This window comes from Lytechinus pictus, chromosome 5, assembly GCF_037042905.1.
Source record: "Lytechinus pictus isolate F3 Inbred chromosome 5, Lp3.0, whole genome shotgun sequence".
NCBI lineage: Eukaryota > Metazoa > Echinodermata > Echinoidea > Temnopleuroida > Toxopneustidae > Lytechinus > Lytechinus pictus.
The window spans coordinates 35,407,129-35,421,064 of record NC_087249.1 but is presented as its reverse complement, the minus strand read 5'-3'; the positions used below and the strand labels follow the sequence as shown (position 1 = coordinate 35,421,064).

The window sequence follows — 13,936 nt, the reverse complement described above, 5'->3', positions numbered from 1 at the left end:
TTAGTAAATTTAGTAAATAGATTAGCATTGCAGACCTACATATTGTATACATGCTAATTAGATGATTTTGCAAATTAGGCTAATAAAAAAAAAGATTACCGGAGGCAACCAAGCTAAATTTACTCCGAATTCCATCTAGAACACGAATCAACAATAAAACTTGTACTTATAAGTTTCACAGGTTATGTACATGGCCTATGGGGCTGTCTACTGGACTAGAGCGTAACGAATAAAGATATTGTTCGACTGGACAGGCAATTAAATCAATACAAGTCATGTATGTTCAATAAGATAAGAAAGTCGGCCTACACAGTAATGACATTTTATCATCAGGCGCAGTACATCACCCACCCTCAAAGTATTACGAATCTTAAATATGATTTTTTTTAGTTATCTGGCGTTACATTCAGAGGTAATCTTCGAGCACAGGTTAATTTAAAGATTGGACCGTACGATTTTATTCCGTGAGTAAGAACGTTCCGTTGTTTTACAATCTTAGTTCTCATTAATTCTCATTGTTGTAAATATAGTTAAAAAACAACCTTTATACAAGCTAATGAAAGGCCAATTGGTGATGAAATAAGTTAAGTGTTCTGGCCATCAATCTATGGTTTTAAAATAACGTTTTTCTTTTATCAGATAATGATTCACTTCATTATCTCATTACACAAATGTTATACATTAGTTTGTTATAAATTCATTATTGATAAGTATGCCAGAGATAATTGTATGATATGGTGCAAAACGAAGTTCCTAAAAATGCCATAATGCTATGATTGGATATTACAAAATCTGAGATGAGATGATAAGAGCATAAAAGCTCCTTGATAACAGGATATACTCTAGATCAGTGGCGTACCGTGGGTCACGGCATTGGGGGGGGGGGCACCAGCAAAATTTTTGAGTCACATTAGTGAGCGCGCGAAGCGTGCTCAGTTGCCAGGTATACTGACCTAATAGAGGCATTTTAAGGACAATGCCATTAAACGGATATGTATCTCACTGATCAAATAATGCGATCGCGAAGTGGGAGCTAAAAATTGTAATATTTAGACCTAAAAAGGGACATTATAATATTTTTTGTAATCATGAGGCACCATCGTTAGAACTTTGTAAGTCCCTCCTTAAAACCCATCTCTTTTAATAAGTTTCACTTTTCTATACGTCGCTTTTATTGTGTTCTGTATGAAATTATACCCCTCAGTTAATTTGCATTATCATATTGTGTTCAGATTCTTTTTAATTCGGACTGTGTTCTTAGTTATTAGGATTATTTAAAGTTACATACATAATTATCGACCCGTTATATTTAAGTTGTATATTCGCCGATTATCTCTTTATTTGTACCTATTATAATTAATTTTTCGTAATGGTGTTTTTGCTTTTAGTTCATTTGTTTTTCTTTCACTGAGATATCTTGTATTGTTTTTCCCCCTTCTTTCTTAGCGCTTTGAAACTTTCGTATTCAGCGCTTTATAAATTTTGTATATTATTATTATTCATGAAACGTACCTGTCTCGCTAAACAATGCAAGCGCGAAGCGCGAGCAGAAATATTTGTATATATTGACCCCAAACAGGGAGATTTTAAGGACTATATTTTAGGAATCCATTAAGAGTATACATATCTCACCATAGTCATGTAATGCAAGTGCCAAGCGCTTGATAATTTTTTTTAGAATTACATCAGAACACATGAAGCACTTTTTGTAGTCATTGAAATCATGATTATCATACGCACCTAACTAATCAAATATTGCGAGCGCGCAGCGCGAGCGGAAAATTTAAATAATTCAGACCTGAAGTGGGGCATTCTAAGGCTCATTTGTAGGAATTCACTATGACCATACGTATTTCACTAACTAAATGATGCGAGCGCGCAGCGCGAGCTGAAAAGTTTTGATATTCAGATAAAAAAGGAACATTCTAAGGACTGATTTTAGGAATTCATGGAGAGCAGACATATCTCACCAATCCACTAATGCGAACGTAATAACGGACTTGAAATATTTTATATTAAGACCTTAACATTGAATTTAAGTAGTCATGAAAAAGAAGCATATGTCACGACATAAAACATTGATAACTCGAAGTGCGAGGAAATATATTTGGTGTGTATTGACTTGTAATTTTGTAAACGGGAGGTTTTAGTACAACAGGATTATTATATATTATTAAACAGACAATGCGAGTACCGGGACCAATGAAGACATAGCCCCTGAGCAAATTATGTTTCATAAAGTTATGATAAAAATGTTTATTATGTAATATAACATAACATAATTATAATATAATATAACATTACAATAAATAAAGAATTCTTCTTTCCCACTACGTTTCTCTTCCTTTATCCCTCTTTGTCCCCTTTTCCCCGTTTTTTTTTTGTGATCAGCCCCTCCCCCCCCCCCCCCGTAGTTACGCCACTGCTCTTGATCGATGTAGGAAATATGATTAATATTATCGCAAAAACCTACAGTTAAATTTACTAAGCAAATTTACTAGGCATTGTGTAACCTACCGAAGTATGGCAAGGTTGGCTAAATCCCGTGTCCTGTAGCAAGCACTCAGACTTAGTGAAATTTGAAATCAGTGATTTCACATTAACTTTTCTCCGATGTAACTTTCGAGAAGAACAGGACGACTAACAAGATGAGGTTTAATGCTACAAACAATAATGATGGTAGTGGTGGTGAATCAGAATGATAAGTATTAATTGAAGAAATCATATAGATCCGGCTAAATATTCGATGATATATTGTGCGTGATTACCATAGGTTCAAGCATTTGCTTTTTAGTGGATCCCTCCATTTTCTCAGATCATTATGTTTATGATAATTTGCTTATACACAATACTTTGTTTTACTTATGGGGAAAAATATGTATTGTACCTACCGTAATTTATATTGCTTGTATATGTTTCATTTTCTAACCAAGCCCCTCTTCCCGCCGATGTGCTCTTTTCAAATATCATATGGTCTGCCACCTCTCAGAGCCTATCGTCGTCGGGGAGGGGGCCTGTTACAACCGATAATTTCGCATAATGTCGCAGCTACGACATTATGCGTTCGATGATAACCGCATAATGTAAAATGCAGTCAACACATAGGCCGGTATTCTCAAAGGAGGTTTAGTTAGTCCATGGACTAAATTTTGGTATTCTCAAAGGTGATTTAGTCGGGGGTTTAGTTAGTCCGTGGTCTAAACGCGTCGCTTTACGTCATTAATTTTAGTCAGCTAAAAATTTAGTCCATAGACTAAATTTCGTGCGCATGCGCAGTTGCTTAATCTTCTGCAATTTTTTGTTCACCTTTTTTCCCGCTCAAAATTCATCGGAGACTAATCAGAGTCCGATATAGATTCGGGTTACTTGTAGATTTCACTGAACCAGTTTTGTTGGTTATTTTCGCCGAGAACATAAGTATTTTGTTGCCTCCTTATTAAGGAGTGTGATTCTGTACTAAAAAAATACTATTCTACTTTCAAATGCAGTATAAATGATGATTAAACAAGATCATGTTTCTTGCTATTAAATGTTTATTTTTATCGCACGAACAGTTCGCCTTCAGTCCCATTCGAACGTTTGCGTGCTGAAATATTCTCGCACATTCACATTACTTAGATCTGTGCAATGTGCAAGGTTAATATACAACATTGTCCTCAGTTAATAACCCCTGTGACACATCTAGATCTAGACTTCTAAATCAATGAGGATTAAGATTGTCAACTGTAACACTAAGTTAACAGTTGGATCCAGTTAGACTAGATCTAAAGTTAGATCTACTAACTTCTAGCACGTAAACGTTTGAATGGGACTGTAGGCGAACTGTTCGTGCGATGAAAATAAACATTCAATAGCGAGAAACATGATCTCGTTTAATCATTTTTAAGGGTCAAGTAGTACATTGGGACAAGTTACAAGGACAGTCAGTGGTCAGGTATGTCCAAAAATCCAAGATGGCTTCCAAAAAGTGGAGTCTAAAATGACTGTTATTACTAACAAATGGAAATAGTTCATGTAATATCTGCCAGGGATTGGTGATTTTGGTGTCTAAATCATGATTTGAAGGGTCAAATGATAAATTTTGACAAGTTAAAAGGACAGTCAGTAGTCACGTATGTCCTAAAATCCAAGATGTCTTCCAAAAAATGGAGTCTAAAATGGTTGTTATTGGACCTACAAATGGACATAGTTCATTCGATATCTGTCTGGGAGATAAGATTTTGGTGTTTAAACCATTGTTTAAAGGGTCAAATAATACATTAGGACAAGTTAAAATGACAGTCGGGGTCCAGTATGACCAAAAATCCAAGATGACTTCCAAAAATGGAGTCTTAATTGACTACTGTTAATGAAAAAAATGACCTAGTTAATTTACTATCTGCCTGTATCGGAAATGTGAATTAGGTTTAAACCGTGGTTTAAAGAGCCAGAAAATACATTGGGGCATTTTCATGGTAACTGACGTTACACGGCACAATTATACTCACTTTTCATTGTGTGTATGATTATCTCTAAAGCATCAAATGATGGGAGTTTGCTTAAAAAGAAACTCCCATCATTTGTTGTTTTAGAGATAATCATACACACAATGAAAGGTGTGTAAAATTGTGCCGTGTAACGTCAGTTACCGTGAAAATTCACATTGGAACAAGTTACACGAACAACCAGTGGTCCAGTATGTCCAAAAATCGAAGACGGTTTCTAAAAATTGAGTCTAAATTGGCTGCTGCATGTTACATCAAAATTGACATATTTCATTAAATATCTACCATGGAAATAAAATTAAAGTTAAAAGGACAGTCAGCTGTCTAGTATTTCCAAAAATCGAAGACAGTTTCTAAAAATAGAGGCTAAAATGGTTGTTGTTACTTAGAAAATAACATGGTTCATTTTATATCCGCCTGAGAGATATTATTTTGGTGACTTCACTATTGTTTCAAGGGTCAAAATACCTTGGGACTTCTCACAATGATATGCAATTGTCCATTTTGCATGCTAATGCTGTAACAGCAGCCATTTTAGACTCCATTTTTAGAAGCCGTCTTCGATTTTTGGACATACTCGACCACTGATTGTCATGTTATCTTGTCCAAATGTATTATCTGACCCTTTAAAACCATAGTTTAGACACCACAATCATATCTCTCAGGTGGATTCTTAATGAACTATGTCAATTTTTCATAACAGCAGTGAATTTAGATCTTGGATTTTTTTAAACATACTGGACCACTGACTGTCCTTGTAACTTGGCCCCAATTTATCTTTTGGCTCTTTAAACCATGGTTTAAACATCAAAATTATATCTCCCTGGTAGATATCAATTTAACATTTGCATTTGTATGTAACAGAAGCCATTTTAGACTCCATCTTTAGAAGCCGTCTTTGATTTTTGGATATACTGGACCAATGACTGTCATTTAATCTTGTCCTAATGTACTAGTATTATCTAACAATTAAAACAATAGTTTAGACACCGCAATCATATCTCTCATATTGATGTTGTCAATTTTTGAATAACAGTAGTCAATGTACACTCAATTATTGTTATCCATCATGGATTTTTGGACATACTGCACCACTGACTGTCCTTGTATCTAGTCCGAATATAATTATTCGGCTCTTTATACCATGGTTTAAACACCAAACTCATATCTGCTTGGCAGATTTTAAATGAACTATGCTAATTTCTATGTAGTCATTTTAGATCTTGGATTTTTGGACATGCTTGACCACTGGCTGTCCTTGTAACTTGTCCCAATGTACTACTTGACCCTTTAAACCATGATTTAGACACCAAAATCACACATCCCAGACAGATATTGAATGAACTCTGTCCATTTGTAAGTAATAACAGCCATTTTAGATACCATTTTTGGAAGCCATCTTGGATTTTTGGACATGCTTGACCACTGACTGTCCTTGTAACTTGTCCCGATATATTACCTGATCCTTCAAACCTTGATTTAGACACCAAAACCACACATCCCAGACAGATATTGAATGAACTATGTCCATTTGTAAGTAATAACAGCCATTTAGACTCCATTTTTTGAAGCAATCTTGGATTTTTGGACATGCTTGACCACTTAATGTCCTCATAACTGTTCCCAATGTTCTACTTGACCCTTAAAACCACTGAATAGAAACAAAATCAAAGACACTTAAGTAAGTAATATATGAATTGTCGTTTTTCAGGTTTTGGCAGCCATTTTTGGACGCCATCATGGATTTTTAGTTACCCTGGTCTGCTTTTTTCACTCTAACCTGTACAAATAGATCTTTTTACCTCTTTGAACCAGGAAATATGCACAGAAATTGGTTGTCTAGGATGGATAATGAGTGACTTATGTCCATTTTATGTGAATGGCGGCCATTTTGGATGCCATCTTGGATTATGGGAAACCCTCAAGGAGGATTTATAAGGACTTTTAGTATGTTATTCTAGACATATTCCCGGACCTATCCTGAAAAAATCAGCTTGTTACCAAACATTTCCATGTTAAACCTAATGCTCTTGGCCTATTTAGTTTCTTAATCATCCAAAATGAAGCACTTCAGGATGAGTCAAAGAAATTATACATCATCATTTTTTATATAATTTCAGTAAATCAACGAATTTTCAACATTTTTGTGCTCTATGTTCCTTGTAATGAAGTTCAATTATCTTATAATATCAATTGAATTAGAGCCGATTTGGTAGAGATATGTGCATTTGATGAATTGTCCGCCCTTTGAATTTTCAGGGTTTCATAGCTATGCGCGGGGAAGAATATCTTTCTCCCAGTATATACCCTTATCCTCTGTTTTGTGAGTTAAAGATATACACTGTCGCTAAATTGTTTGTAATCAAATCTGATATTTCCAAGGGAAGCATATAACTTAAAGAACATCCTTATCCATTGACCCTTTCCTTTTCCAAAATAATAATAAAACACTTTAGCTTCCGTGCTACGCGAGAAGTAATTATTTTAATTTCCTCCGCCATTTAATCCCTTTTTTGAGCATTCACAATCACTTTTGAAGACAAGGTTCAAAATCACAGTGAGTCAACTGAATTGGAGCTGATAAAGGTACTAGAGACAAGAGAGATGGCTCCTTTTCATTTTAATTTGATGAAAGATCGAAAGTTTCGCGCTTCGCGCGTGACCGGGATACTCCCTGCACCCACCCCATAGAGAACGCGCTTCGCGCGCTCTGTGAGTGTTGGCACGCTTCGCGTGCATTTACCGCCTCCTCCAAAATGAAATCCTGGCTACGCGGTTGGCCTGTGCCACACCCTTTTTTGCACAGCACCAACTACCCTGGGCTTAGATGACCCTCTCAACTTAAACTTATCGTTCACATCGAATTATTTACTAATTATTTTAGAACAATGGCAGCTCACATCACTTTACTATTAATGTCTAAAATTATATTACGTTATGAATTCTTGGTTGGGATGGGATTTGTTTCGGTAAACAGAACATCAGGTGTCTAAAGATGAAGTACATTCAACCAGTTATTAATTTCTTCATCTTTCCATACACTTTCTCTTTTATTCCTTTATATTATTTGTATCACACTAGGAACACTTTTTAGAGTACCCTAGGAGCACTTTTTCCAATCCACTACAATTTGCAATTGTCATGTAATTATATAACATTCTCTTTACTTTGTTATGTTGAAAATGGAATAAAACAAATTGAATTGATTTAATGAGAGTTAAATTCCCTCTTCATTTTCTAATTGCAGGCAAGCAGAGAATATTAGAGAAATGTATCTTCCACTTGTATGGCTGAATGAGGTAAGAATAACCGTTTAAAAAAAATCTTATTTATAAGTTATTGGTCAGATGTTTGGACACTTCAAATATTGAGATATGGGTCACACACTTTCACAGCTGCCCGTTCCACAGCATTCGCTATATGGAGTACTATTCTGTACGCAATCCCAATTTACACTCATATACCAATGCTAGATCGGGCATACAAACCGAAATTGAAACATTTTGAAATAATGACCTCAGTGACCTTTAATCATTGACACGAATCCCATAAATATTCAGATTCTCTTATTTGCACAATTATACCATTCTGCATACATAGGCTAAATATGGAATTGGTCCCTTCAAACATAGTCCACGCTTTCTTCAATCCCCCAAAAGTATTCTATTATTAATGACTAAACTTAGATTATAAACTCCTCAAAAAAGTTTGGAAATCCGATTTTGATCGATTATCTCTCCTCGGTTCTAGTAAATATCAATCTGTAATTAATGGCAATGAATAGAGCATTTAATTCTCTTTAAAATGATACCCTACATGATATGATTATGGAACACATGGAGGTGCAGTGCCTTGAAATGTGGGGCAAGGTCAAAATTCAAAAGTTGCAAAATGACACAATATTGAAAGTCACTGTTCTTTTTTCAGTGGTAGTGAGTGAGTTTCTCCGCGGTTTCTTTTAATTGTTTTCATGCACCTTAACATCAACATTAACATGAAATCAAACACACCTCTGCACAAGCAAACACATAACAAACAAACAAACATGCATGGGTATTTCAAACCACAATTCAACCATGTTATCTCACAGAACCATCACTACAGAAGCAGGGGCTTGATTTGAATGGATTTTCACATCTCCTGACACAGACAAAAGAAGCATGTTCTGTCAATACCCTTCATGTATTTTTGCTCGTTTTGCAGCTTTTCAATTCAGACCTCATCCAACACTTTTGAATCCTGCTCTTTTCGTAAAGGCATGATCATAACAAGCATGGTATCATTTTAAAGAGAATTAAATGATCTTTTGAATAATGTAAAATATGCATTGTGTAAAATTGGGAGTAGGGAGAGATTAATGGCCAATCACAGATTTTCAAACCTTTTTTGAGGGGTTTATGAACGTGTACCTGCCCTTGATGAACTAGAAGCAAGTCATTATTAAATCATAGACTTACCAACTTGTTGAAGTTTGGGATATATATGGAATCTTTAATAACATATTTTGTTCAAGTTTACCTCATTTGATCTATACACAACAAAGAAATAAGTCCCCCTTAAACAAACATCCATAATTTCCGAACCACTGGGAGTTTTTTTTTTTTTTACATGAGCGTGTAGGTAATTTTATAAGCTACCCTGTTAGTGAATGTCACGGACGTATTTTATGTCATGCTCCACGGCCAGAAGGGAAAATTGTCACTTTTTAAAAGTCACAAGCAAAATATCACGACTTTGATTCCAGTTTATTGGAATGAATTCCACATTCCCACCATGAAAAAAAAAGTCAGAAGGCTTGTAAAAGGTACTTTCTAAAAGACGATACAACTTTTTTGGCTAAATTTCACGGTTGAATAAACACAGTAAAATTTTCTTATTATTGGAATTTTCACACATTTTTATCGATGAAAATGATCAAATATGATGACAATTATTTTGGTGAAGAGTATTTTCAACAATATTCATCATTTGACGGCTCAATGAAAACAAACAAATACGATTTTTAAATATCATAGGCAAGTAATGTTTCAATTTGGTAACTGAAATTATCTTTTCTCAACCTTTTTCGTGATTTTCATGACCAATTAATATGTTTCAATGATTCAAATGTGTTTTATTAAACATTCAGCCTTGAATGAACATGTGGATGTGAATATGTGATAAGCTCTTTTTTACGTTATTGGAAAACATGCAATTGCTGACTATGGATATCTGTCACAAACCTTCTTGAATAGTTAATTTCATTTGATTTTTATGAAAATCCCGATGTTTAATGCTTCAGTGAGCACACAATATTCGAACATTATGCAAATGAGAAGAAAGTTCAAGGCATCTATGTCGTATTGAATGGTTGATTGATTGATTTTATTCGTCAATAATATCACAGGTGATTACAATGAAATTGAAGAATACCTTGGCAGGATAGCCCATGAAAGCTGAAAGGCTTATTTTCAATGGGGTCCTATTGTTAGTATAAAACATTACGCATACATTACTACGACACGTACAGGAATATGGTAAAAACGTACACATCCATCAGTCAAATAATTTGCAATTACCTGAATCAAACAATAATCTGCCTAATATAAAATAAGAATTATATTCATACCCTACATTATCTACAATGCTAAAAAACAACTGTACAAAATGTGTGATTTTTACTGGTAATACTGTTCTCGAGTAGATTCCAGTTTTAGGTGCTTCCTTAATGCTATCCTAAAGTGAGGAATATTTTTTTCCTTCACGTTTTGGTGTGCGCGCCTTTTGGATAGTGCCTCTCTGAAGCCATGTGCGAAGTTCCATGGGAAAACTATTTGCAGAAGTAACAAAAACCGTTAATGAAACAAACCCTTATTTCACTTTTGTTAAAATTCTTAATTCCTCTCTCATAGGCATTGTGTACACTATGGGTGCATATGTTTGAGAATAAGTAACCCCTCATTCAATATGGTGGAACTTTTTTTCAAAGCTGTCTTTAGCAGTATCATTGGCAGTAATGTTTATCAACCTATGGGCAGAATAAATATGCAAATATAAAATCGATTTGTTTATTAGTTTATGGATGAGTGAGCACGCCTCAAAGGGGAAAAGGGGCATTTTCAATGTCACAGACTCAATTTGAGGGGTTATAAAGTGAATAATGGGGGAAAATTCGGTTATAAATGTAACTTATTCGGTGTTGTTTTTATCATCCATCACTTTTATCACCACAAACTTTCCGAACTTTTTACACTTTCATGGTTGAGCGAGCACACTCGAAAGCTTATGAATTAATACTCTTTTTACTGCATAAGTGTATTCTTTTCCTAACAATATATCAGAATCTGAAAGTGGGGAGGTGCCGAGAAATTGGGGGAGGGGAGCTACTAACATTTTCAAATTTTGACATGTTTTAACAAGTTACAGAGGATACTACCATATACCTCGATTATGATATGTTTCAAAAGGAATGTGCTCACTAAGCCATGAACATACGTTATCAAAAATTTGTGTGGAGTGTCTAAATGCTGGATAGGAAAACAGCGTTAACACCATTATGATAAAATTTACCAAGAAACAAACTTTGCCCAACTTTGTCATGCTTGTATTTACACAATCTGAAAAACGACTGTATTAAAAAATGGTCATTTTTAATTCAATCTTTAATTACTCATGCATGACCCAACCGATCAATCTCATTCTCCCCCAGGAGTTGCTTAATGAGTGTAAAAAACCACCTACTAAATATTATATTTCAAACTTATTCCGTTCAAAAGTTTTTATTAAGGGGGGGGGGGGACTTACTTTTTTTGTTGTGTATATTATAATTTATTAACTATTTATTTCTGACAGAGTGCAACCATCCCGGTGGAATATTCGGATCTATATCATAATTACATTCAGATTCCTCAGTATGTATTGCTTGCAATCATCGTACTACTCATATCAGTAGGGGGTGGCATCGTCGTTGGTCTCATCAATTTCCTCGTCTGGCGATCATGGAGAGCAAGACAGAACGGATTACATGGTGATTTAACCAAGGTGATATTTCTTTCATTTCCAAAATGATACTTCTTTCGTTTCCAAAATAATTATATTCAAATATTAATCCCCTCATATCCCAAGGAAATTATAGACCCAGTTTCTAAATTTGTTCCTTTCATATGGTGATAGACAATTGAAGTCCATTTCCCCTCTGTATGCGTGATAATTTCGCAATGCTATTTTTAATCTTACCCCTGTTCCAACCGATAATAGCAAGTTTTCGCAAACTTCTGGAACGCGACATTAGGGTCCGGTAACACAAAAGTTAACAATTAATCATAGACTCGATTTTCAAGATTGATTGTACATTATAGTCAATAGAACCGAACGTAGAAAATTGTTCTACAATCATTGCTAAGCTTTGTGTTACAGGCCCTATAGATCTGCTTTCGTGTGCAAAATTCTTTCATGCGATACCAGCATGCCATTCCAAATGGTTAAAATCCCGCTTTCATGCGTGTACGACTGGTCATCATAGCATATAGTCCAGGATAGGAGAGTCTTAACCTTGTTTTTTATCTATACAATATTTTTTTTTATAATTTCTTGTCAATTCGAGGGTGCTGATTACGAATCTGGATGATGCCACTCGTGTAACCTTGAGCATTTTCCGCAAATTGGCAAAATCCAATATGGCCGCCAAAATATACAAATTACCCATGAAAATCCTAAAATTGTCCGCACATTGGATATGAAATGCATGAAATCGTGTGGCAGGAGTGAAATACTCTCTGAAAAAATAATTGTTGACAAAATATTTATTTTCCTGATATTCAAAATGGCCGCCATAGGCCCTTGTATACTCTATTATGTACAATATGAATAGGGAAAACTCATTTTCACAAAAATGAGCACTTAAATGAGCACTAAAATGCAAAAACTCGCGATGTATGAACGAAGTAATATAAGCAAATCATCATTAATAACGAGATATATCATTTATTATGTCATTTATGGGAACATTGCTGTATTTTGATATCTGAAATAGCCGCCACTGGCCCAAACAAACATTGCGTACAATGGCAATGGGGGCCCAAAAAATCACAAGAGTGATCACTAAAATGCATATTATTAAGATTAAGCGAGTGGAATTCTGACTAAAAGCATAATTGTTAACGAAATATATTATTAATATGCCATGTATGTGATGAATGTTGTATTTTGATATTCAAAATGGCTGCCAAAGGCCATAAAAGTATTATGCACAATGAGAAAGAGGAGCAAAGAAATCACAAGAGTGAGCACTAAAATGCATATAAATGTGATAAATTAATGGGATACTGTCTATAAACGTATTTTCTAACGAAATATATCATTCAGGGTTCAAGTTTGCATTGAATACTGTATTTTGACTTTCAAATTGGCCGCCATAGACATTAACAGTATTATGTACAATGCAAAGTGGGAAACCAATATTCAAGGGAGTGACCACCATAAATGCACGTAATAGTGATCTATGAGTAAAATATTGTCTGAAAGCATAATTTATATTAAGATATATCATTTATTCTACCAGTTAGGTGATAAATACTGTTATTAGAAAGTCAAAATGGCCGCTACAGGCCCTTATGGTATCATGCACAATGTGAATGGGAACAAATTATTTCAACAGAATATGGCTTTGCTTGGCCAAATGGTGATGTATGAGTGAAATATTGTCTGAAAACATCATTTATAACAAAATATATCAAATCTTATGTAATTTAGGTGATAAATACTGTATTTCAACATTCAAAATGGCTGCCATATGCCCTTTTTTGTGAACATTATTTGTCTCCACTCAAATTGTATATTATACGATAAGGGTCTATGGTGGCCATTTCAATTAAAAAATGCATGATTTATCACCTTAATTACACAACATTATGATATACCTCGTTAGAAACCATGGTTTTAGACAATATTTCACCCTTACATCACAATTCACAATTATATGCAATATTTAGAGTCAAGCAAAGCCAAATTCTGTCAAAATTATATTCACCATGTTACAATGTACACAATACTTTTAGGACTTACGGCAGCCACTTTGGATTTCAAAGTACAGCATTTATTACCTCCACGACCAATATGTGATGTGTTTAGTTAGAAATAATGTTTAAAACAATAGTTTTACTAGTACATCACAGTTATTTGCATTTTATGATTCTCACTCTTGTGAAAATCCGTTTCCCTATTTGCATGTTACATAATTTAGTTAGGGCTTGTAGAGGTTATTTTGAATGTCAAAATACAGTATTTATCACCTATATGGCAGAATACATACTATAATAAAAAAAAAATGCTTTCAAATAACATTTTACTCTCATACAACAGGATTATATGGATATCATAGTCAAGCAAATCCAAATTCTTACAAAATTATGTGTCCCCATTCGCATTGTAGATAATACAGTTAGGACCTATAGGGACCATTTTGAATTTCATAA

General features: G+C 34.6%; 1 long non-coding RNA gene across 1 annotated transcript; it reads left to right on the top strand.

Moving 5' to 3' along the window:
* The first annotated feature begins 389 nt into the window (after positions 1-389).
* LOC135154138 (uncharacterized) lies at positions 390-11,498 on the top strand. Its single transcript, XR_010293556.1, has 3 exons — positions 390-464; positions 7,732-7,783; positions 11,316-11,498. It is a non-coding gene; the product is annotated as an uncharacterized LOC135154138 (long non-coding RNA).
* The last annotated feature ends 2,438 nt before the right edge of the window (positions 11,499-13,936 follow it).